Below are 23,263 nucleotides of genomic sequence, written 5' to 3' on the forward strand. Positions count from 1 at the left end.
TTTATTTATACTGGAATACATGTAAATATAAATAAATAAAGTTGTAACATAATAAACATAAGTTAAAAAATAACATAAGTGAATGTTTTCCAGGGCAGGGAAGGAGAGGGCTTTATTTCTCCACAGCTCATTGGAGGTCTCAGTCTGTAGGGAGACTCTGTCTGTAGTTTCCAAGGCTGTCTATCATGCAAATATCCTTATAGTACCTTTTGCTCAGGAGGCTCTGATTGTGCAGCAACAGGAGAAATCCAGAGATAATTGTTTCCCAACAGTCATTCCAAGATTTCAGCAAGTATATCTATTCACAGTTCAACTAAGGTGGATTAGATCTCGGGGCAAAATGTTTTCAGTTTTCTTTATATCCCTTTCCATCTCTTAGCAATTATTTTCTCTGGTTGGCTCACTGTCAAGTAGATACTTATGTTTTTTCAGTTTAGCAACCTCAAGTGAAACATAACTTTCTGAGTAGTTCTTGCAGAATTGAGTTTTGTCAGTCCTGTTACCGAACAGACTGGCTGAGGGGCGCTGAACGATATAAAAGGACCCCCCTTTTTTCTCTGGGGGTTCCTCCCCCGTACTAGATTCACTTTGCCCATCATCAGAGGAAAGACATCTCTCAATGGTAGAAATTGGTGAAAAGGAAAAGAGTTATTTATTTGAAAGTTATACAGACTAAAGATCTTTAGAATACCCACAAATGCACACAGTCCTTCTCCCTCTGCCCAGTCTGGGGTATCGTATCTCAGGAAAGAAGTGCAAGTCCATGTGATTCAGGCTCCTAGCACCATCCATGTGGCAAAAGATGCCCAAGCCCCATGGTCCCCGAAAAGATGCTAAATGGCTGCCGTGCCTGGGTTTAAATCCCAGCGCCAGCCTTCCTCTGCAGCCTCATTACCGGCTCCTCCCACAACTGGCCACAGCTGCCAGCATTCTGGGCAGGTGTGGCCCTGTGGTGTGGAGCCAGTCATCTCTAAGCTTTTCTGAACCCCATTACAAATCCCTACTGGGGGGTCCCTCTCTTGGCTGCACCCTGTTACACTATTGTGTTACATACCCATTCCCAAACTACCACTTGGGGGAGGGAATATGCTGATTGTCCAGACCTGGGTGGGTCATGCACCTATTTCAGGAACATTATGTCCATTTCAGGAACTTGAGAGTGGGAATGATTAGTGCCACCCAACATGGACTGAGAATAAGAGAAGGGTAGTTCAACAGAAAAAAATTGAGATGCTGCCACCAATAGAAAGGGAGTGAAAAATAACACAGATCTGTTACATGCCATGCAACTCATGCACGTTTGAAAAAAAATCTTATTGTATATAGGCACTCTTGCCTCATCTATTTTCTACCTAACATCATGTTGTGAACAAGAGATTTTCCTTGAAAACATGATTTTAAATGGATGCAAAATTATATTTAAGTTTGTTGCTCAATTTTAGAATTTTGGTTTGTCAGAATTAAATTGTGGTTTGTTATTTATTAGAGAAGTAAGAGGAGTGAAGGTGGGACAGAGAAGTAGGACCACAGGACTAGGCTGAGGCATGAGAGATGCCTAGGACACAAAATAAGACTTTTAGAGTGGCACTTGCATGGCCCCAAGAGTGAATGTGCTCGTAAATTTTGTACCCTAGGTGCCTCTCTTGCCTCATTCTAGTTCTAGTTGTGAGGAGAAGCACAGTTAAGGAATTGGAACTATATTTGATTATGAGTGTGAGTTAGAGATGGCTACCTGTGTGGTTGGGGAAGTTGGTGGGGAAGATTAAGGTTCACCAGAAAGTCATTATTAAACATTTTTAATTCATCCACAGAAAGCTTTGATGACTTTTGAGAAGGATAATAATACCTTTGAAGTAATACAAGGAATTTTAAATCATAGGTTTATAGTAGGTTAAACAAATAAAATGTTCCATTTAGAAATTCTATCAAGAAAGTTGTTACTTATTTTTAACCCCAATTATTTCAGTATCAAGTGGAAAAAATACTGGTGTTTTTTTTTTTTTTTCATTGAAAAATATAATGTAGAGAAGAGACTCGAGTTGGAGGGTGATACATAAATAAGACACTGGAATTCTATCTTCTTGAACAAGACACTTGATGCTCAATGTTGGCATGGAATCCTATTTGAATTGCTGTCATTTTGTTTTTAGATCTTTGAAAATAACTGTTTCTTTATCACAGTGAGAAATCAATACATGGGATTCTAGATATCTTCCAACTATCTTTGCTGATAGAGAAGGGAGGCTAAAAAATTTCAAATTAAATGGATTGTCCAGTAATTTTGGGGGGTCTTTTTTTAAAAAATATTTATTGATTTTAGAGAGAGATAGGAAGGGAGAGTGAGAGCAAGGATGAGAGAGAAAGAAATATGGATTTATTCTTCCACTTATGCATTCATTGGTTGATTCTTGCACATGCCTGACTGGGGATTGAACCCGCAACCTTGGTGCACAGAGATGACTACTCTAACCAGCTGAACTACCTGGCCAGGGCCTGGGGGTCTGTCTTAAGAGTGGGATTAGGTGACATATATAATGTGTACATTTAGATGTACACTCATTATATTTTGTTCCTTTGGAAATCTTTATAAGTAATACTGTTTACTGTATTATGTCTGGGGGTTCAATTGAAGATTATTGAATGCAGTATAAAAGAGAAGTCATGATTCATTTTCAAATTTAAATATTTCAAGTCATGAATTATCATTTAATACAAAAATTCTTTTTAAGTATATTTTATTGATTGTACTATTATAGTTTTCCCAATTCCACCCCCCTTTCTTCCCCTTCTGTCCTGCATCCCCCAATCCTCCAGAATTCCCCCCTTTAGTTCATGTGCATGGATTTTACTTACAAGTTCTTTGAATTCTGTTTCCTGCACCATTTTTGACCTATCCCCATCTATTTTATGGCTACCAATTATGTTTCTTCTTCTCTGTACCCCTTTCCCCCCCACTGAAAACCCTCCATGGGATGTCCATTTCTCTGATTCTATTCTAGTTGTTCCTGTTGTTCCTGTTCTAGTTGTTTGCTTAGTTTTTGTTTTCACTGTTTTTTAATTTTTTTTTTAGGTTCCTTTGTTGATAGTTGTGAGTTTGTTGTCATTTCACTTCATAGTTTTTCATCTTCTTCTTTTTCTTAGATAAGTTCCTTTAACATTTCATATAATAATGGCTTGGTGATGATGAACTCCTTTAACTTGATCTTACCTGGGAAGCACTTTATCTGCCCTTCCATTCTAAATGATAGCTTTGCTGGATAGAGCAATCTTGGATGTAGGTCCTTGCCTTTAATTACTTCAAATACTTTTTTCCAGCCCCTTCTTGCCTGTAAGGTTTCTTTTGAGAGAAATCAGCTGACAGTCTTATGGGCACTCCTTTGTAGGTAACTCTCTCCTTTCCTCTTGCTGCTTTTAAGATTCTCTATTTATCTTTAATCTTGGGTAACTTTATGATGATGTGCCTTGGTGTGTTCCTTTTTGGGTCCAACTTCTTTGGGACTCTGTGGGCTTCCTGGACTTCCTGGAAGTCTATTTCCTTTGCCGGATTTGGGAAGTTTCCCTTCATTATTTGTTCAAGTAAGTTTTCAATTTCTTCTCCTTTTGGCACCCCTTCAGTAATCACTTGTTTGGTGGCTATAGTGTTCCAGGTATTGTGTAGGATGCTGCTATATTAAGATAACAGTCCCTGTCTTTGATCATATCACAGTTCAGTAGAAGTAGAGGGCTATAATAACACTTTAATTATATGTAGATTAGATTTATAACCAGCTCTAGCATTGAGAAGCTTGCCAAATTTAGAAGAGAATAGAATGCTGGTCTGGGGGAAGTGGGGCAAAGGAGGAACTCTTTGAAAATGGGTAAAGAGCATGAAAGAATAGGAGACTTGGAAGATATTTCCATGTTTGGTCAGTTTCCTGACCAGAAGGAAAGGAGTAATCTTACTGGTAACATCAATGAAATGTCCTCTGATTTGTATGAAATTTAAGGAAGTAGGAGAGATGACAGGAAGCAGAATAGGGAAACAAAAATGAGGAGCTTGAAAGAAGGGGTGAGCTGAGTATAAGCCAAGAAGTTGGAATTAGAAATATGAGGGTGTGAGGCAGAAAATGAGAAACTGGGAGAGGGCTGCAAAGTGCATATACTTGTTATATGCACTTTGACCCCTTATGCACAAAGAAACATCTTAGGAATTCTAGTTTCAGGGGTTGAGAGAATAGCCTATGCAAGGGTCATACTTTGGCATACTGTTAGAGAAAGTATGTGTGTGCCAGGAGAATCCTTCCCAGACCCTCCCAGCTTCTGCAAAAGTTTTCTCACATAGTTAATTACTTCTTCAGGCTGTAATAATATTTTAATAAGTGTAGTTGTTTCTTCTGATGTGCTTCAAACTTGAAATTAGTTTTATGCTGTGAAAATGGAAAAGATCATGAATTACCTATTCACAACTCAGGAAATAGTTTAGAAGAGAAGGTTAGATACATTTCTCATTGGGAAATTTGTAGGAAGAAAAGGGAGAGAGTAAGCAGGGGATCAAGTTAAGTAAGTCTAGCATTCTTATTCTTAATGTGGTGAATGGGAGAAAATGCCGTATTTGACTTCCAGTTGAGCCTTTTTTACCATTTTGTTTTGTAGCGTACAGTTCTGACTCTTTGAATTTCTTCTTGTAGCTCCTGTTTTCTGGCTAGACCTGTGATCATACCTGTGAGACTTCATTGAAAATTTTATCAAGCGTCTTCCTCATCCCTGGCATATAATCCTTCAACATGGACCTGCTGCTTTAGCTAAGATATGACCAGCAATGAATAGTAGGAAGGTAGGATTACATTATTCTTCTTAGGAAATTACTTAAGTAAAAATAAAGTAGTTATTTTTATATTACTAAATAAGTATTAACATAATTACTTTTTCCTTTGAAAGTTTTGGTTTGTCCTGATGTTGTAGTGTTTATGTTATTCTCCTATCTAGGCAGGCTGTAATCATTTTATATTTGTGTTATTTATCTTACTGAATTCTGTATCATTTGTGATGTAATCATCATTATTATTTTTAATTAACACTTATAATCAGAAGAACCTCAATCTATATGTCTTTCCCAGCTGGTGTGACCATCAGCCCTTTATTTTCAGCTCCCTGGCACTAAACTCAAATATCTTAGTTTTCTTCTTAAGCACTTGCTCCTTTTTCTGGTTTATGTATTTCTATGTATGGTGTTATTAGTCCCACTTTCTAATGTAGTCATATATTCATTTACTGTTTCATTCATTTGTTTGATGTGTATTGATAGGCTTCTATTATGTATCAGACAGTTGCTGCTTTTCGGAATATGATGAATAAAGTGGATATCCTGTTCTTATAGCTTATTGTAAAGGTGGGGATGGATGTAAAAATAAACTGGCAAAATAATTATAAATGGTGGTAAATTTTGTTAAGGAAAGAAAAACAAATAATTTGGTGATAAGGAGCTATTTTAGAGATGGTGGTTACAAAAAGCTCTTTTAAGAGTTAGTGTTTAAGATAAGTCCTATGAAGGAGCTATTTTAAGAGTGGGTGGAGTCTGTATGTATGTGTGTGGTATTTTTGGTGGCAAAAGCATACTCATTAAAAGGGATGGTAAAGTGAAATAAGTTAAACAAGAGAAAGACCTACTGTATGTTTTCACTTACTTGTGGAATCTTAAAATGCTAAATTCAAGAGAAGTAGGAAATTGAGTGCTCATTGCCAGGGGCTGGAGAATGGGGTAAATGGGGGAAAAGCTGGTCAAAGGGATATAATGCATAGCCTGGTGACTATGATTAAACAACAGTACTACTGTAATATACACTTGAAAGTTGTTTATAGAATAGATCTTACAAATCTTAAATGTTATCACCACATATACACAATTGTAACCTTATTGTGGTAATCATTTTGCCATGTATATGTGTGTGTTCAGTCATTACTTTGTACACCTAAACTTGCATCTTTTATATGTCAATAGTATTTCAATGAAACTGAGAGAAAATAAAAGGAAGGAATACCAGGTACAATGATTTTGAAGGAGAAAAGAGCTTGGTAAGCTTGGTGAGTTTGAGGGACAGGAAAAGTTGCAGTGTGGCTGACTTAGAGAGGCAGAGATGAGTGGAAAGAGGTTATAGAACTATGCAGAGCTTTGAAGGGTTTGGCAAGAGGTTTATATTTTATTCCAAATATTAGCTGCTGTGTAAGGAATGGATTGTCTGGGGGTGAAAGAGAAAGCAGACAGTTTTAGGAGCTGGGGTGAGAGAGAGTGGTATCCTGATAGCAACAAAAAAAGAGATAGATGGATTTGAGATGTACTTTTTTGAGTCAGGATTTATGGGACTCATGGATAGTTTGGATGTGGAAAGAGAGATCATACTGAAGGAACTCCAAGATTTGTGGATTTTGAGCCGCTGGGTATGCTGACATTATGTACAGAAACCTTTTAGACAACTCTCTTTCCCATTATGTCAAGGAATGGTTATTTTACCAAAAGGGAAATTTATTACAATGCTAGAAATAATGATAGTGTTGGAAATAACAACATCTGGCCAATTTGTACTGTGTACTAGTTTATACTTTCTTTTGCTTTTCTCCCTAAAATTTACTTTATATGACAGTTAATTATGAATTTAATTTCATTTCACTTCAGAATTTTCTGGAGTGAAAATAATTAACTATACTTTTATAAAAGTATATTTTACTGATTATGCTATTACAGTTGTCCCAATTTTTCTACCTTTGACCCCTTCCGCCCAGTACCATCCTTCCCTCCAGCAATCCTGCCTCTTACTTCATGTCCATGGGTAGTGTGTGTAAGTTCTTTGGCTTGTCCATTTCCTATATTATTCTTAACATCCCCCTGTCTGTTTGGCTCCTATCAATTGTGCTTCTTAATCCCTGCACCATTTCACCCATTCTTCTCCTTCCCTCTCCCAGCTGATAGCCCTCCAAATGATCTCCATACCAATGCTTCTGTTCCTGTTCTGGTTGTTGCTTAGGGTTTTTTTTTTTTCTTTTTTAGATTCAGTTGCTGATAATTGTAAACTTGTTGCCTTTTTAATGTTCGTAGTTTTGATATTATTCATCTTAACTAAATGCCTTTAACATTTTGTGTAATATTGGCTTAGTGATGATGGACTCTTAGCTTTATCTTGTCTGGGTAGCACTTTGTCTGCCCTTCCATTCTAAATGATAGCTTTGCTGGATAGAGTAATCTAGGTTGTAGGTTCTTGCTTTTCATCTCTTTGAATACTTTTTACCATTCCCTTTGCCTGAAAAGTTTCTTTTGAGAAATCAGCTGATAGTCTTATGGGAATTCCCCTGTAAGTAACCAACTGCTTTTTTCTTGCTGCTTTTAAGATTCTCTCTTTATCTTTAACCTGTGGCATTTTAAGTATGATGTGTTTTGGTGTGGTCCTTTTTGTATCCATCTTGTTTGGGACTCTCTGTGCTTCCTGGACTTGCATATCTATTTCCTTCACCAAATTAGGGACATTGTCCTGTGTTATTTTTTCAAATAGGCTTCAATTATTGCTCTTCCTCTTCTCCTTCTGGCACCCCTATGATTCGGATGTTGGTATGTATAAAATTATCCTAGAGATTCCTAAGTCTGTTCTTGTTTATTTAAATTCTTTTTCCTTCCTACTGTTCTGATTGGATGCTTTTTCCTTCCTTGTGTTCCAAATTATTAACTTTATTGATTCTTGGCTTCCTCTCCATTGTAGGTTCCCTGGAGATTGATCTTTATTTCACTTAGTGTAACCTTCATTTCTTCCCTTATGTTTTTTCTCCTCAATGAGTTCTTTGAGCATCCTGATCACTAGTGTTTTGAACTCTGCATCTGATAAATAGGCTATCTCCATCTCATTTAGTTGTTGTTTGTTTTTTTTCTGGGATTTTGTTCTGTTGTTTCATCTGGGCCACATTTTGTTGTCTCCTCAAATTGGCAGTCTCCTACATGTTTGTTTCTTTGTATTAGGAAGAGCTGCTTTTGCTCCCTGTCTTAGTAGTGTGGCATATGTAGAAAAGACACCTCTAAATTGTGTGGGGCAGAGCCTTAGGAAATTGCCAGGGCGGGCAATCTGCTTCACTGTTTTGTGGCAGTGTGTGTGTGGGGGGGGGATTCTGAGAGGGGACAGTACTGCTGCCTGGCTTCTGGAGGTTTGTCCAGCACTCGCCCCATTTCCAATCACTTCACCTGCTTCCTGTATGTGACTGGCACCCTCCCAGTTGCTGCCCTGATGGTGAATCCCAGAGTGGGTGGATTTGCATATGTTCTAAGTCCATGTGGGCCCTTTAAGTGGCAAAAATCTGGTAGTTTTTTGGGCTTTGCTTACCCCCACTGGTTTTAACAGCCAAAGGTAATGGGGATTTATCTTCTCAGTGCTGGAACCCTGGGCTCTGTGGTCTGGCCTTGGGCTTGGATCACTTTCTCCCCAGGTATGCCTCCTGATATTTGTCTACCATATGTGAATGTGGGACCATCAATTCCACCATCCCTGCCTCTCCACACCACACTACCTCTCTGTCCATTTCTGCAACTCAGTCCCTTCTACTCATCTGGATGAATGTGGCTTCTTTAAATCCTTGGTTGTTGGACTTCCATACAGCTTGATTTTCTGATCATTCTGGATGTTATTTGTTTTGACATCTGGTTGTAATTCTTTCTGTGGATGCACATGGAGGCAAAGTGTGTCTACCTATGCCCACATCTTGTCTGAAAATCCCTGGATCTTCTTTTATATTGAATTTTAAGCCTTCTTGCCCATGTCCTGCTTTATTTATTTTTATTATATTTTATTGATAATGCTATTACAGTTATCCCAATTTTATGCCCTTTCCCTCCCTCAAGCCAGCATCTCCCACTTTCTCAGGCAGTCTCCACACCTTTGTTCATGCCCATGGGTCATGTGTATAAGTTCTTTGGCTACTATATTTCTTATACTGTACTTAATATCCCCATGGCTATTCTTTAGTTAACTATTTATACTTTTTATCACCTCACCATTTCACCTATTCCCTGACACTCCATCCCATCTGGAACCATCAAAATGTTCTCCATGTCCAAGATTCTGTCTCTGTTCTTCTTGTTCACTTAGTGTTTTTTTTTTTTTAGATTTAATTGTTGATAGATATGTATTTATTACCATTTTTTGTTCATAGTTTGGATCTTCTTTTTCTTAAATAAATCCCTTTGACAGTGCATATACTAATGGTTTAGTGATGATGAACTCCTATAGTTTTTTCTTATCTGGGCACTCTATCTGCCCTTTGACTTTAAATGATAGCTTTGCTGGGCAGAGAAATCTTGGGTGTAGGTCCCTTCTTTTCATGTAGGTCCTTTCTTTTCTTTGAATATTTCTTGCCAAACCCTTCTAGCCTGCAAAGTTTTTTTTTGAGAAGTCGCTGACTGTCTTATAGGGACTCCTTGTAGGTAACTCTGTGCTTTCTTTTGCTGCTTTTAAGATTTTCTCTTTATCTTTAACCTTTGGCATTTTAACTATGATGTGTCTTGGTGTTTGAGACTCTCTGTGCTTCCTGGACTTGCATGTCTATTTCCTTCACCAAATTAGGAGTAAAGAACATTATTTTTTCAAATACATTTCTAATTTCTGACTCTCTTCTCCTTCTTTCACCTCTATGATGCAAATGTTGGGAAACTTGAAGTTGTCCCAGAGGCTGATGATATTAATTTTTCTAGTCCATGAACAGGGTATATGCTTTCCCTTATTTGTACTTTCCTTAATTTCTTTCTTCAGTGTTATTACAGGTCTTTTACCTCCTTGCTTAAATTTATTCCAGGTACTTTTTCTTTGTTGTGATAGTAAATAGGATTTTATTCTTAGTTTCTCTTTCTCATCATTGTTGCTGTACAAAAATGTCAGTGATTTCTTAATGTTGATTTTGTATCTTCTTTTGCCAAATTCAATTATTAGATTGAGTAGTTTTTGGTCGAGTCTATAGGGTTTTCTTTGTACACTATTATGTTGTCTGAAACTAATGACTGTTTTACTTTCTCCTTTCCATATTTGGATGTCTTTTATATCTTCTTATATGATTGCTGTGGCTAGAACTTCCAGTACTCTATTGAAAGAGTGGTGAAAATGAACACTCTTGTCTTGGTCCTGATCTTAAGGGAAACAATTTTAGTTTTTCCCCATTGAATATGATGTAGATTTCTCATATATGGCCTTTATTATGTTGACATAAGCTTCTCTGTTCCCACTTTGCTGAGTGTTTTTATCATGAATGGGTACTAGATTTTATCAAGTGCTTTTTCAGCATCTGTTGATATCATTATATAATTTTTATCTCACATTTTGTTTATGTGATGTACTATGTTTATTGATTTGTGAATATTGTACCATTCTTGCATCTCTGGAGTAAATACCACTTGTTCATGGTGTTTGTTTTTTTTAATATATTGCTGGATCCGATGCTAGTATTTTGTTGAAGATTTTATCATCTGTGCTCATCATGGATATTGGTCCACGGATAATTTCCTTCCTTCGTCATGTTTTTATCTGGTTTTGAAATTATGATAATATTGGCCTTGTAAAAAGAGTTTGGGAGTCTTCTGTCTTCTCAAAATTTTTGGAATAGTTTGAGAATGGTAGGTGTTAGTTCTTCTTTGAATGTTTTTTAAAATTCACCTGTGAAACCACCTGGTCCAAGGATTTTGTGTGCTGGGAGTTTTTTCATTACTGCTTCAACTTTGCTGGTTGTTAAATTCTGCTCAGGTTTTTGCTACTGATTCAGTTTTGGAAGATTGTATGTTTAAAGAAATTTATGCATTTCACCCAGGTTGTCCAATTTCTTGGCATATAGGTGTTCCTAGTAATTTCTTACAATCCTTTATATTTGTTTCTGTGGTATTGGTTGTTATTTCTCCTCTTTCATTTCTGATTTGGGTCCTCTCTCTTTTTTTTGTTGATGAGTCTGGTTAATAGTTTGCCAATTTTGTTTATCTTTCAAAGATAATGTTGAAAGATAATCTTTGAAAGATAAACAAAAGGTTTCTGGATTCATTGATCCTTTGAATTGTCTGTTTTGTTTTTTTTTTAAGTCTCTATGTCATTTAATTCTGCTCTGATCTTGATTATTTTCTTCCTTCTGCTCACTCTGGCCTTTGTTTGTTGTTTTTCCTGTAGTTCTTTTAGATGTAGGGTTAGGTTATTTATTTGAGATTTTTCTATCTCTTTTAGGTAGCCTGAATTGCTATGGACTTCCTGCACAGGACTGTCTTAACTGTGTCCCATAGGTTTTGGGTTGTATTGTTCATTTTATTTGTTTCCAGAAACCTTTTGATTTCTTCCCTGATCTCATTGTTAACCCATCATTATTTAATAACATGGCATTCAGCCTCCATGTATTTGAATGTTTTTGAGTTTTTTTTCTTGAGGTTGATTTCTAGTTTCAGGCAATTGTGATTTGAAAAGATGCTTCATATGATTTCAATTTTCTTGAACTTGTTAAGGCTGGTTTAGTGTTCTACTATGTGGTTTATTTTTGAAAAGGGTCCACGTGTATTTCAGAAGAATAAACATTTTGCTTCTTTGGGTTGAAATGTTCCATAAAAATCAGTTAAGTTTATTTGATCTAGAGTGACTTTTAAAGCTACTCTAGAAGATTTTTTTTGTTTGGAAGATATTTATACTGTTGACATGGGGTATTACAATCCCCTAAAATGATTGTATTGCTGTGTATCTCTTTCTTAAAGTCCTCCAAATTTCTTTATATATTTAGGTGTCTCTATATTGGGTTCATATATGTTTATAAGACTTATATACTCTTGTTGGCTCCCTTAAGTATTATTCTGTGACCTTGTAGGTTTTCTACTTTTGTTTTTAAGTCTATTTTGTCTGATACGAGTATTACTACCTGAGCTTTTTTTTAATGTCCATTTGCATGGAATATTTCTTTCCATCCCTTCATTTTCAGCCTGTGTGTATCTTTTGTTTTGAGATGGGTCTCTTTTAGACAGCATATATGCAGGTAATATTTTCTTATCCATTCGGGTACCCCGTGTGCTTTAATTGAGCATGTAATCCATTTTCATTTAAGGTTATTATTGATAGGTGTTTGTTCATTGCCATTTTTTCCACTTTGTACCTGTTTCCTCTCCCTCTCAATTTCTTTTTCTTCTTAAGTAGTGTCTTTAGCATCTCTTGTAATGCTCGTTTGGTGGAGCTTGTTTGGTTTTAGCCTTTGTTTGTCTTAAAAGCTCATTATTTCTCTTTCCATTTTGAATGAGAGCTTTGCTGGAGAGAGTAGTCTTGGTTGCAGGTCCATGCTTTTCATTACTTGAAATATTTCATGCCAGCCCCATCTGCCTTGTAGTGTTTCTGTTGAAAAATCAGCTGAAAGCCTTATTGGAGCTCCCTTGTATATTATTAGCTGTTTCCCCTTTGCTGCTTTTAAGATTCTCTTTTTGTCTTTAAATTTTGCATTTTAATTGTGATTTTTCTTGGGGTGGGCCTCTTTAGATTTATGTTTATTGGAACCCTTTGTGCTTCATGAATTTGCGTGCCTTTTTACTTTACCAAGTTAGGGAAGTTTACTGTTATTATTTTTTCAAACAGGTTTTCTATCTCTTGCTCATTTTTTTCTCCTTCTGCTACCCCTATTATGTGACTGTTGTTATGTTTCATGTTGTTCCAAAGGTCCCTTAAGCTATCTTCATTCTTTTGGAGTCTTTTTTAATGTTTTTACTCTGTGTGTTTTTCTGCCTTGTCTTCCAACTTGCTGATTTGTTTTTCTGCTTTATCTAGCCTGTTTTTTATTCCTTCTAGTGTATTTTTCATCTCAGCTATTGTATTCTTTTTTTTAATAGGATTCTTTTTTTTTAAGATTTGATTTATTTATTTTTTAGAGAGGGAAGGAAGGGAGACAGAGAGAGAGAGAGAGAAACATCAATGTACGGTTGCTGGGGCTCATGGCCTGCAACCCAGGCATGTACCCTGACTGGGAATCGAACTTGCGACACTTTGGTTCGCAGCCCGCGCTCAATCCACTGAGCTACACCAGCCAGGAAGATATTGTATTCTTTATTTCCACCTAGTTCTTATTCATAGTTTCTGTGTCCTTTTTCATGTTGATATAATTCCCTCTGTGTTTCTTATAGTTTTCATTTAGTTTCTTCAGAGTCCTTACAACCATTACTTTGAACTGTATGTGTCATAAATTGCTTGCCTCAATTTCATTTAGCTCTTTTTCTGGAGATTTTTCATTTCCATTCGATTGTGGGTTCTTTCTTTGTCTCTTCACTTTAGGTGATTCTTTTTGTTAGTTTCTACATATCAGATTGGTCTCCATTGACTCCCTGTTTTTGTGGGGTGGCCTTTGGTGTAGGAATCCTCTGGGACTCACTGGTGTAGTTTCCTTAATTTCTTATGCTGTTGTGCAGGTGCTGACAGAGCAAAACAAAACAATGCAGAAAACAAAATCCACACCAGCAAAAATAGCCCCCATGCAACAGCAGTTATGTCAATAACAAATGAGATTAACAAAGGTGCAAAGTGAATAAGAATATTATATGAAAGGTAAAAAAGAATTTGAGGTGACTAAAGGAAAACAAAAATGAATTTGAGAGGATTGAGGGGAGGAGAAATAATAAGAGCAGGGAATAGAAACAAGGTGAAGATAAGGAAAAAACAAAGTCAGAAATGTAAATAAGAAAGGGAAGTAAGAAAACAAAATGAAGAAAAGGGAAGAGTAAAATATGAGGCTTTAAATAATTAAAAAAAGAAAAAGTTGTGAAAAAATAGGAACAAAATTGAGGAAAAGCAACAGCCACAGCAATATCAATGACAAATGAGGAAAAATCATCAAAGGTAGAAAGAGAATAAGAATATTATAGGGTAGAAAAAAATAATATGCGATGACCAAAGGAAAGAAGAATGCATTTGAGCAGTATAGGGAGGAGAAACAATCAGAGTAAGACATAGAAACGAGGCAAAGAAATGAAAAAATAAAATTAAAACAATGTAAGAAAGGAAAAGAAGAAGGAAAATGGGGTAAGACAAGGGAAGAGTAGAATGTGAAATTTGATATAAAAATATTGAATAAATAGGAACAAAATTGAAGAGTAATTAACTACAAAATCAAAATCATTGACACATGAGTAAAGATTAATAAAGGTGTAAAGAAAATATGATTATTATAAGGAAGAGAAAAAGAATATGAGATAACTAAAGGAAAGAAAATGTTTTTGAGAGCATAGAGGGAAGAGAAATAATAATAGGAGTAAGGAACAAAAATTAGACAAAGAATGGAGAAAAATAGATTTTAAAGTAAATATAAGAACATAAAAGAGGGTAGGAAGAAGGGGAAATGAAGTATGAAGGGAAGAGAAAAATATGAGATTCAAAATAAAAAAGTAAACTAAACTAATAGGAACAAAATTGAGGGAAAAGAAAAACGTTAAAAAGCTCTACAAAAGAAAAAATATGGAAACAGTGAAAAAGAACAAGGTGATAGTCAACTCAGCAGAGTAAAATGCTTGTTTGAAGGCCTCTCTTTCTGGATCTTACTCTGGCATTGTCAGACACCTGACTCATTTTAGCTCTACATAGTCTACTGAAAACACAAAAGTGATCTACAATCTGTGGCTGAACCTTTCAGGCTTGGCTATGTCTGGGATGGTCCTTGCTGCTCTGCCTCACTGGCTTTTCATTAGCTTAAGGCCCGGGGTGGGTCATCCAATGTCTGAAAGCACTGCAAGTACCACTTCCACCTGCCTTTATCTACGGTCCTGTTGTTAGTCTTAGCCTTACTGCTGATCCATCTGTTTCTTAGAGGGCTTCTAGTGCTATTGGGAGGATAGTGCCCCTAGATCTCCTCTTGAATGCGCTATTCATACTTCAGGGAAGATGATGGGTGTGTTTCCCTGCCTCTGTGCCACACACATTGGCCTGTCCCATTTATTTCCAGTAATGTATGGTTTTTGATGAGTTAGCTGTCTTGTTTCATATGAGGGGCCAGTCTGTGTGAAAGGGACAGCTCTTTCCTACTTTGCACTGATGGAAGCTTTGTATAGGAGCTGAGGCTGGGTGATGCCCTGTATTTCCCTTGCTGTGCCAATTTCTGCACTCACTGCCCAGCTGGTTTCAGTGGAATAGGGCCCAAAGAATCCATGTGCCTTGTCTTGGCTGATAAAAGTTCAGAAAGTACCCCCTTGGTGTCTCCCTTTCTTTTCCCTGAGGATATGCACCCATCAGGGGACTCCTGAGCCTGGCCAGACTGTTCTTCATTATGGGGATGGGCACACCTTTCCCTTCCCATATGTTTTTACTCTGTGGGGGTTGCTGCCTATTTGCAAAGAATCTCTGGGGCTCAACTCCTGGCTCACTGCCTTTGCAGGAGATACAGTCTAGATCTCTTTGATCTGCACAGCCCCTGGCCTGCTGACTGAGCTGGGTGGGGCCCAGAAAACCCCTTGTTGTGAAAACTCTCTGAACTCCCTGCCCAGCTGGATTCAGTGGGAACCACTGCTCTTTCAGCCTGGTGTCTATGAGGGAGGAGCAGCTGTGTGGGGGGCCTTTGCTCAGCCATGTTTCAACTCCTTTTTAAAAAGTCTTTATGAAATACCCATACCACAGAACTGAGTTACTGTCTGGTTCTCTGTGTATACCCCCTCCCTAAAAAGCAAAATGTGTCTCATGGTCACAGTTGGCTGAAGCCTGCTGATGCCTCTGATAGACCCAGTTCTGGCTAACAGGAGAGTTCCTGTTTGGAATTCTCCAGGTTGGAGCTACCATTATGGACATGCTGCTCTGTGTGTGTGTGTAGTCTGGGTCCCCCTGACTCTGTATATCCTTCCCATCTCTCCTGGTTGGGGATCCCTTTTTGGAACTACACCTCCTGCTCTGAGATGGGAGGGAGCTCAAAAGCTGTGATTTCTGTCTGGTCTCTCCGCTGCCTTAGGTCCCATACACAGGGTATGTCCCTTTCAACTTCTAACATCTCCTTACAGGATGGTATGAAGCATCATCTTAACTCGTTGACTTCAAAACTTTGTATCAGCCAAGATTCCGTTGATTGTTCAAGTTAATTGTCAGAAGATCAACCAAAAATCTGACTTGGGGGCAAGAGCAAGTAGACTCAGCTTCTGCTTACTTGGCTGCTGTCTTAGGGTTCTAGCATTGATAATTTAATAAAACTTATGTTAATATTGAAATTAACATTGAATTAATATGAGTGAGCATTAAGTTAATGTTGAAGAACAGCCACCTAGTCAGTTTCTCAGTGGACCAGATGTAGTCTTGTTTTCTTAGCTATTCAGCTACCTTATGTCTTTTGGTTGGCGCATTTAAGACATTTACAGTTAAGGTGGTTATCAACAGACACACATTTATTGTCATTTTGTTTTTAAACTATTTTCCTCTTTTTTCTTCTCCTCCTCCTTCTCCTCTTCCTTCTCCTCTTTATCCTTCTCCATTTTTTCCTTCTCTTTCTCTTCCTCCTCCTCCTTCTCCTTCTTCTTTGCCCTTTAACATTTGTTGCACTACTGCTTTGGTGTTAACAAACTCATTGCGCTTTTTGTTGTCTGGGAAGCTCCTTATTTCTCCTTCAATTTTAAATGATAGCTTTGCTGGGTAAAGTAGCCTTGGTTGTAGATCCTTGCTTTTTATCACCTTGAATATTTCACACCAATCCCTCCTGGCCCGAAACGGTTCTGTCGAGAAATCAGATGACAGTCTAATCGGAGCTCCTTTGTATGTAACTACATGTTTTTCTTTAGTTGGTTTTAGCATTTTCTCTGTCTTTAAGCTTTTCCCTTTTTATTATGATGTATGTTAGTGTAGGTCTCTTTGGGTCCATCTTGTTTAGGACTCTCTGCGCTTCCTGGACTTGTATGTCTTTTTCCTTCATCAAACTAGGGAAGTTTTAGGTCATTATTTTTTCAAATAGGTTTTTGATCCCTTGTTAACTCTCTTCTCTTTGTGGTATTCCCATGATGTGGGTGTTGTTATGCTTTATGTTGTCCTAAATGTTTTTCAACCTCTCCTATTTTTTAAAAAAGTTCTTTTTTGCTGCTCTGCTTGGATTTTTTTCTACTGTGTCTTCCAAATTGCTCATTTGTTTCTCTGCATCATCTGCAATTTATTCTTTCTAGTGTATTATTTATTTCAGATATTGCATTCTTTATTTCTGACTGTTTTTTTTTATGTTTCTATATCTTTTTCATGTCATTGAGTATCCTTATAATCATTACTCTGAATTTCTGTCTGATAAACTGCTTGCCTCCATTTCATCTAGTTCTTCTGAAGAATTTTCTTTTTTTTCATTGGGGGTCTGTTTCTTTGTCTTCCCATTTTGGCTGCTTCTTTGTATTTGTTTCTACGTATTAGGTAGCTCTGCAAAGACTGTGGTTTAGTCCTATATCCAGCTCTTTGTGACTGACCCTGGCAACAGGTTTGGGGCTATCAGCAGACCACAGCTTGGGGCTTCCTCTGCAGGTCTTGGGGTGTGCAGAAAAAATAAGCTTGTGCCCCAAGTTCAGCTTTTACCCGCACTGGGCTCAGGAAGGGTCAGCTAAAGTCTCAGTGCTCTCAGAGATCTGCCTTTGCTGTTAGACTAAATCACTGAGATAGCTTCCAGATGTGCTCAGCAGCCTGGCTTAAGCTCCACATAGTGGGTTGAGAGGTTTTGCTGCAGGTGGGGCTACTGCTTCCTCTCTGGCTGATGCTTCCCCTCTGGCTGATGCCACATGGAGGGGCAGTGCTTTTCCCAAGGAGGGTTGTTCCCGTAGTTTGCGGAATGACTCAGTGCAGGTATCTTGGCAGCTGATCTCAGTTCTTTCCCCAGAAACACCAGCCCCAGACTGTCCTCATGTATCTCTTGTCCACTTTGCTCTCCCCCTGCCAGAGCCCACAGTAAGTATCTGTAAATGAAATTTTGTGTGTTGGCCCCTTAAGAGGCTCTCTGAATCTCTAGCCATCTCTCACTGGTGGACAGAAACCTTGCTTTTTTTCACAGCAGGATATTGTTTGGGTTCCTTTCCCAGTTCTGGTGCTCTATGCTGGGTTGCCCAGCTTCAGGTTTAGGCCTCACACTTTTCAGGGGGACCCCCCTGGCTGCTGAAATACCCCTTCAGAACTTCAGCTGTTGCCTATGGGAGCCCAGGCTGTGTTCAGTTGGTTATTTGAGATGACTTTTCTTTAATTTAGTTGTAATTCCAATATGGTCCTGGGAAGAGGTTAGCGGAGCTTCCAGTTTTTCCTCCACCATCTTGGGTGCCCTCCAAGGCCAATGTTTTTTTATTAAATTTCTGTCTGGATGATCTATGTACTGATGTAAATTGGGTGTTAAAGTCCTTTATTATTATTGTATAGCTGTTGATTTCTCTCTTTAGGTCTGTTTATATTTGCTTTATATAGTTAGGTGCTCCTATGGTGGGTGCATACAGGGTGGACAAAAGTGGGTTTATAGTTGTGAGTATGTGGTACAGAGTTTATCATTTTATTATTATTTATTGTATTATTTATTTGTACAACTGTAAATCTACTTTTGCCCACCCATGTATATTTATAAATGTATCTTGTTGTATTGACCCCTTTGTCATTACAAAATATTCATCATTGTCTTATTATAATCTTTGTTTTACAGCCTGTTTTGCCTGATATAAGTATAGCTACTCAAGTTTTCTGTTGGTTTCTATTTGCATGAGATAGGTTTTTCCATCTCTTCACTTAAGGTCCTTGTATTTGAAGTGACTCTCTTGTAGAGAGCATATAGATGGGTCTTGTTTTTTATTCATTGAGCTACTCTATGGTTTTTGGGAATTTTGCATGATATCACTACACCAGCGGTGCTATTTACTCTGTTTTTTTTTTTTTTTTTTGATTGGAGTATTTAGTTCATTTACATTAAAGTTATTCTCGATGGGTATGTACTTAGTGCCATTTTGTTAATTGTTTTCCTATTGTTTTGTTGTTTTTCTCTGCTTTCTTTTTCCTTGTTGTTTGATGACTTTCTCTAGTGTTATGTTTAGTTTCCATTTTCATTACCTTTTGCTTGTTGTATGTTTAGTTTCTTTTTCCATTGTCTTTTGTTTATCTGCTGTAGGTTTTTACTTTGTGGTTATTATGAGGTTCACATATATAAGCCCATATATATTCTGGTCTATTTTAAATTGATACCAAATTAAGTATGAATATATTCTAGAATTATGTCTTTACCCTACCTTCTTATATTTTATGTTATTGATGTCACATGATATACCTTTTTATTTTGTGTCCATTTACTGATTGTTGTAGTTACTATTTTTACTATTTTTGTCTTTTATCCTTCATATTAGTTTTGTAATTGATTGGCTTGCTACCTTTAGTATATACTTACCTTTACCAGTTGGACTTTTACTTTCTTATTTTTTTTTTTTTTATTACTTATTAGTAACACATAAAGCTTAGAGAAGTCCCTTAAACATTCATCTTAAGGCTTATTTAGTGGTGGCAAACTCCCTTAGTTTTTTGCTTTTCTGGAAAATTCTATCTCTCCTTTGATGATGATTGAGAATCTTGCCATGTAGGTTATTCTTCGTTTGAAGTTTTTACTTTCAGCACTTTGAACATACCATCTCATTTCCTTCTGGCCTTCAAAATTTTTTCTGAAAAATCTGCTCATAGTATTCTAATTTTAAATATGCATTGACTGTGGTTTTTACATTTGGTTGCATTAAGGTTAAGGTAACAAAACTAGGAAATTTATATTGTATTTTGTACACTGGCACTAGTTAGCTACTGAAATTTATTTAAAACAACAGAAGTCTGCAGGGGTTCCCCACCTCCCACCCACCATTATGCACCTCCACCTTCTTACTAGTTGGTCGATTATACATAGGGATATGCATCTAGTTGTAGCAGTCTAAGTATTCACCTTTGAAAAATGCATAATTTCAAATGGGAGGTAGATTAAAATGCAAATGATAAGCAAATTAGTAGGGACAATGAGAGCTAGGCACAATTAGAAAAGATTTAAGTACTTGCTCTTTCTGTTACTCTCAGTGAGTGCTTTTATTTTTCTTTATTTGCTTGCTTTTGAGTTTCACAGATGTGGTTAGTTTTCTTTAAGAATTATGTGACATTTAGGAATAAATGGAGGGTTTTTTTTTTTTTTTTAAGAATTAGAACATAACTTTTAAGCAGTATTTTCAAAGGGAGGGGAATCCTATTTTAGTTGAGAGGAAAGTAAAGGCCAGTGAAGAGGGAACTACTCTAGATGTCTATGAAGCCTTTCCTTCCTTTCACTCCAACTAGGTTTGGATTATACTTTTGTGCTTGTACTATACTTTGCAGAGGGATTCCTTGTAGTAATTATTGTTATGTGTTAGAACTGCTTCTCCTCTAATAAGCTCCCTGACGCCATGACCAGTACTTTTTATCTGTGTGCACTCAGGACCTCACTCAGTGTTGAGCATGTTATAGACATTTAATAAGTACTTATTGGATGAATCAGTAAATGAATGAATGAAAGGCTTTTTTTAAGACAGAGAAAAAAGGACAAAGACTCCTTTGTTGGGCAATCACGGTAATGGTTGGACCTGTTGTTAGACTGAGTTGTGTTGAGGTGCTCAATTTGAACTAGAACTGGTTGAAGAGCCTGGGGTGTAGAACAGGATTGAACTATTCAGCAGAAACCAGAAGTGTTCTATGAGTAGAAATATAATTGGAAGATTTTTCACAGAAGTAACTATAAGTGTTTAGTCATTTTATCAATAAATATAAATCAAATAAATTTTAAGGAGAAATAATTTTTATTGTTAGACAGTGTATCTATGAAATTTGATTTTTCTTCATCCTTGGTCTTAAAAAAGAATTCTTTGGGAAGTCTTTTCTTGTATCATTTTTACATTCTAAAGTGAATACATGCTTATTATAAAAATGCAAAATAGAGGTACCTAAAGGAGAAAGTGAGGTTCTTCCCTCTACTCCAAGTCTCACTCTTCAGAGGTAATGAGAAGAGTTTGATGTGTACCAATTTGTACTTTTATTTTTATTTTCTTAAAAGATTTTATTTATTTATTTTTGGAGAGAGGGGGATGGAAGGAGGAGAGGGAGAGAAACATCAATGTGTGGTTGCTTCTCGCACACCCCCTACTGTGGTCCTGGCCTGCAACCCAGGCATGTGCGCTGACTGGGAATTGGACCAGCGACCTTTTGGTTAGCAGGTGGGCACTCAGTCCACTGAGCCACACCATCTAGGGCACCTAATTTGTAGTTTTAAAGTATATGTATTCAAGAACATGAATGTTTATATTTATATAATTTTCAAAGTATATGTTCCAAAGTTTGCTTTTCATTCTTATCCACTGATTTCTACATAATGTTTCTGTAATTCTAAAATTTGTTGGTTATATAAGAGGACAGAACTAACAGAGAATAATAGTCAGAAACCAGTGTAATCAAATGTATGGGTATGTCAATCAGTGGTTGTTACTGCCAACACAATGCCAACAGGAGTCCCCAATTTGATGTGTGGTGAAGAAGGAAATTTATTTCGTGCCAACAGCTCAACAGTAATACAGCATGGGTGTGAAAACAGCTCCATAGTGCTACAGTGCAGCTGTGAAAACAGCACCGCCATGAGATTGCCCAGGGGCCAGACTCCTCTGCACCTAGGCAGCTCCACTCTGTGATGGTCTGCTCTGCTCTGGGCCATTCTGTACTGCTCCTGGAGATGTCTTCAGCTTCAGCCCCCAAAATACAGTCTTCAGTCTTTTGTGGATTCCTCTGAGGTCGAAAAGTAGGTATAGAAGCAGTTAAGACTTCAGAGAGATGGAATGTAGTAGGTTATGACGTAAACCTAGAATGTTAAAATTTACCACTGCAGAGATAGAGCAGTTTTAGGTTCAGGCAATGGGCAGTAGCAGGGACAGTTGAAATGGAATTGGATCACAGGGGTCTTTGGAGAAGGGAAAGATTAGAGGTTAAAATCTGCATGGATGAACATAAGAGTTGGATTAGAGAATAAGTGGAGATTGAGAGGAAGATTTAGAGACAAATAACAACCAGGTGAGATAGGACTTTGTAAAGCTGAATGATGTAAATTTCAATAGAGAAGAGATTTTTCAATACATTTGGAAGAGCAGTGATTTGGAAATGGCACCAAGGAATCAGGATAATGTTACCCATCACACCCCCAGCTCCCCAGCCTCATGGATGTGGGTGCTAGAATGTAGGGAAGGCTAGTCTCCATGTGAGAACACTGTGTTTTGGGGGAGCCAGGTTTCAGGTAAGGTTAGGAGTTGGAAACAATTTGGGAAGAAAGAAAACACATTTGTTAGGATATGATTTTAGAGAAAAGATGGGATGGGTGTGGGGGAGGGTGTCAGGCCTTGTCTTTTGGGAAAAGAGTGGATTACACACAAAAAAATCTATGAATGGAACTTACTTTCCTCCATGTTCTAAATCTGGAGCTGTCAGATCTGGGTTCCCTGAGAGGCTATCTCATTGCAGTGTGTAGGGACTGACTTTCACTTAGTTCATTTAACTTAATACTGATGGGGCCTTGATGGTTGCCATTCTGCTAGTATATGCTTTTAATGAACCTATTTGAAAGTACACATATCGAGTTTGTAATTATTTGGCTTTTCCTCACACTGATATTCTCTTTGAGGGGAAAAATTATTTGACCTTAATTTAATCATATAGAAAGAGCAAATGGCTAAGAGTTATCTATATAATAGTTATGTTTCTAGAATTTAGGATGTACAAGGTTGTATGCATTGTGGTTCTACTTAATTTTTTAAACCCTTTTGTTCCTGTTTTTCTTCAAATTAATAATGTTTCACAAACATGGCCCCTGTTTTCTACCTATATATTCTTGCTCATGTTTAAACTTCTGTTTAGAAAGAAACATTGCTCCATCATTTGCTCTTCCATGGTCTCTCTTGTGTGTGTGTTGTCTCTCTCATGCTTAATTAGTAATGACTACTTTTTAATAAGTCTTTCCAAAGTCTGACACATTAAATACTTGATTTCATCTGGCCTGCAAAATAGGTATCGCTATCCCCATTTTGAAGATAAGAAAACTGAGCTTGCAGGAGGTTAATTAAAATGTGCTGTTATATAGCTATTAAATGGTAGAATTAGGATTTCAACCCAGGACTGTTTCCAAAGTCACTTGCTATATACTCTTGCCAATAGACATACATGTATGAGTTCTCCTTTTGTAAGTATCCCTCCAGGCCAGTAGAGAGATTCTCTTTTTAATTAATATTTTCCCCAGCTTTAGTGAGATATAATTGGCATATAATATTGGA

The 23,263-nt window shown here is 37.3% G+C and overlaps 1 protein-coding gene across 3 annotated transcripts in view; it reads left to right on the forward strand.

Annotated features, from left to right (window-relative positions):
• The window catches only part of FER (FER tyrosine kinase), a 399,749-nt gene that overhangs the window by 12,181 nt on the left and 364,305 nt on the right, over nt 1-23,263 (forward strand). For all 3 annotated transcript variants that reach the window (XM_045837886.1, XM_045837888.1, XM_045837887.1), the window contains one exon: nt 4,668-4,813. The gene's annotated coding sequence lies outside the window, so the exon portion shown is untranslated. The remainder of the gene's footprint in view (nt 1-4,667; nt 4,814-23,263) is intronic.

Source organism: Phyllostomus hastatus, unplaced genomic scaffold, assembly GCF_019186645.2.
Source record: "Phyllostomus hastatus isolate PE091 unplaced genomic scaffold, TTU_PhHast_1.1 phas_contig_254, whole genome shotgun sequence".
NCBI classification, from domain to species: Eukaryota; Metazoa; Chordata; class Mammalia; order Chiroptera; family Phyllostomidae; genus Phyllostomus; species Phyllostomus hastatus.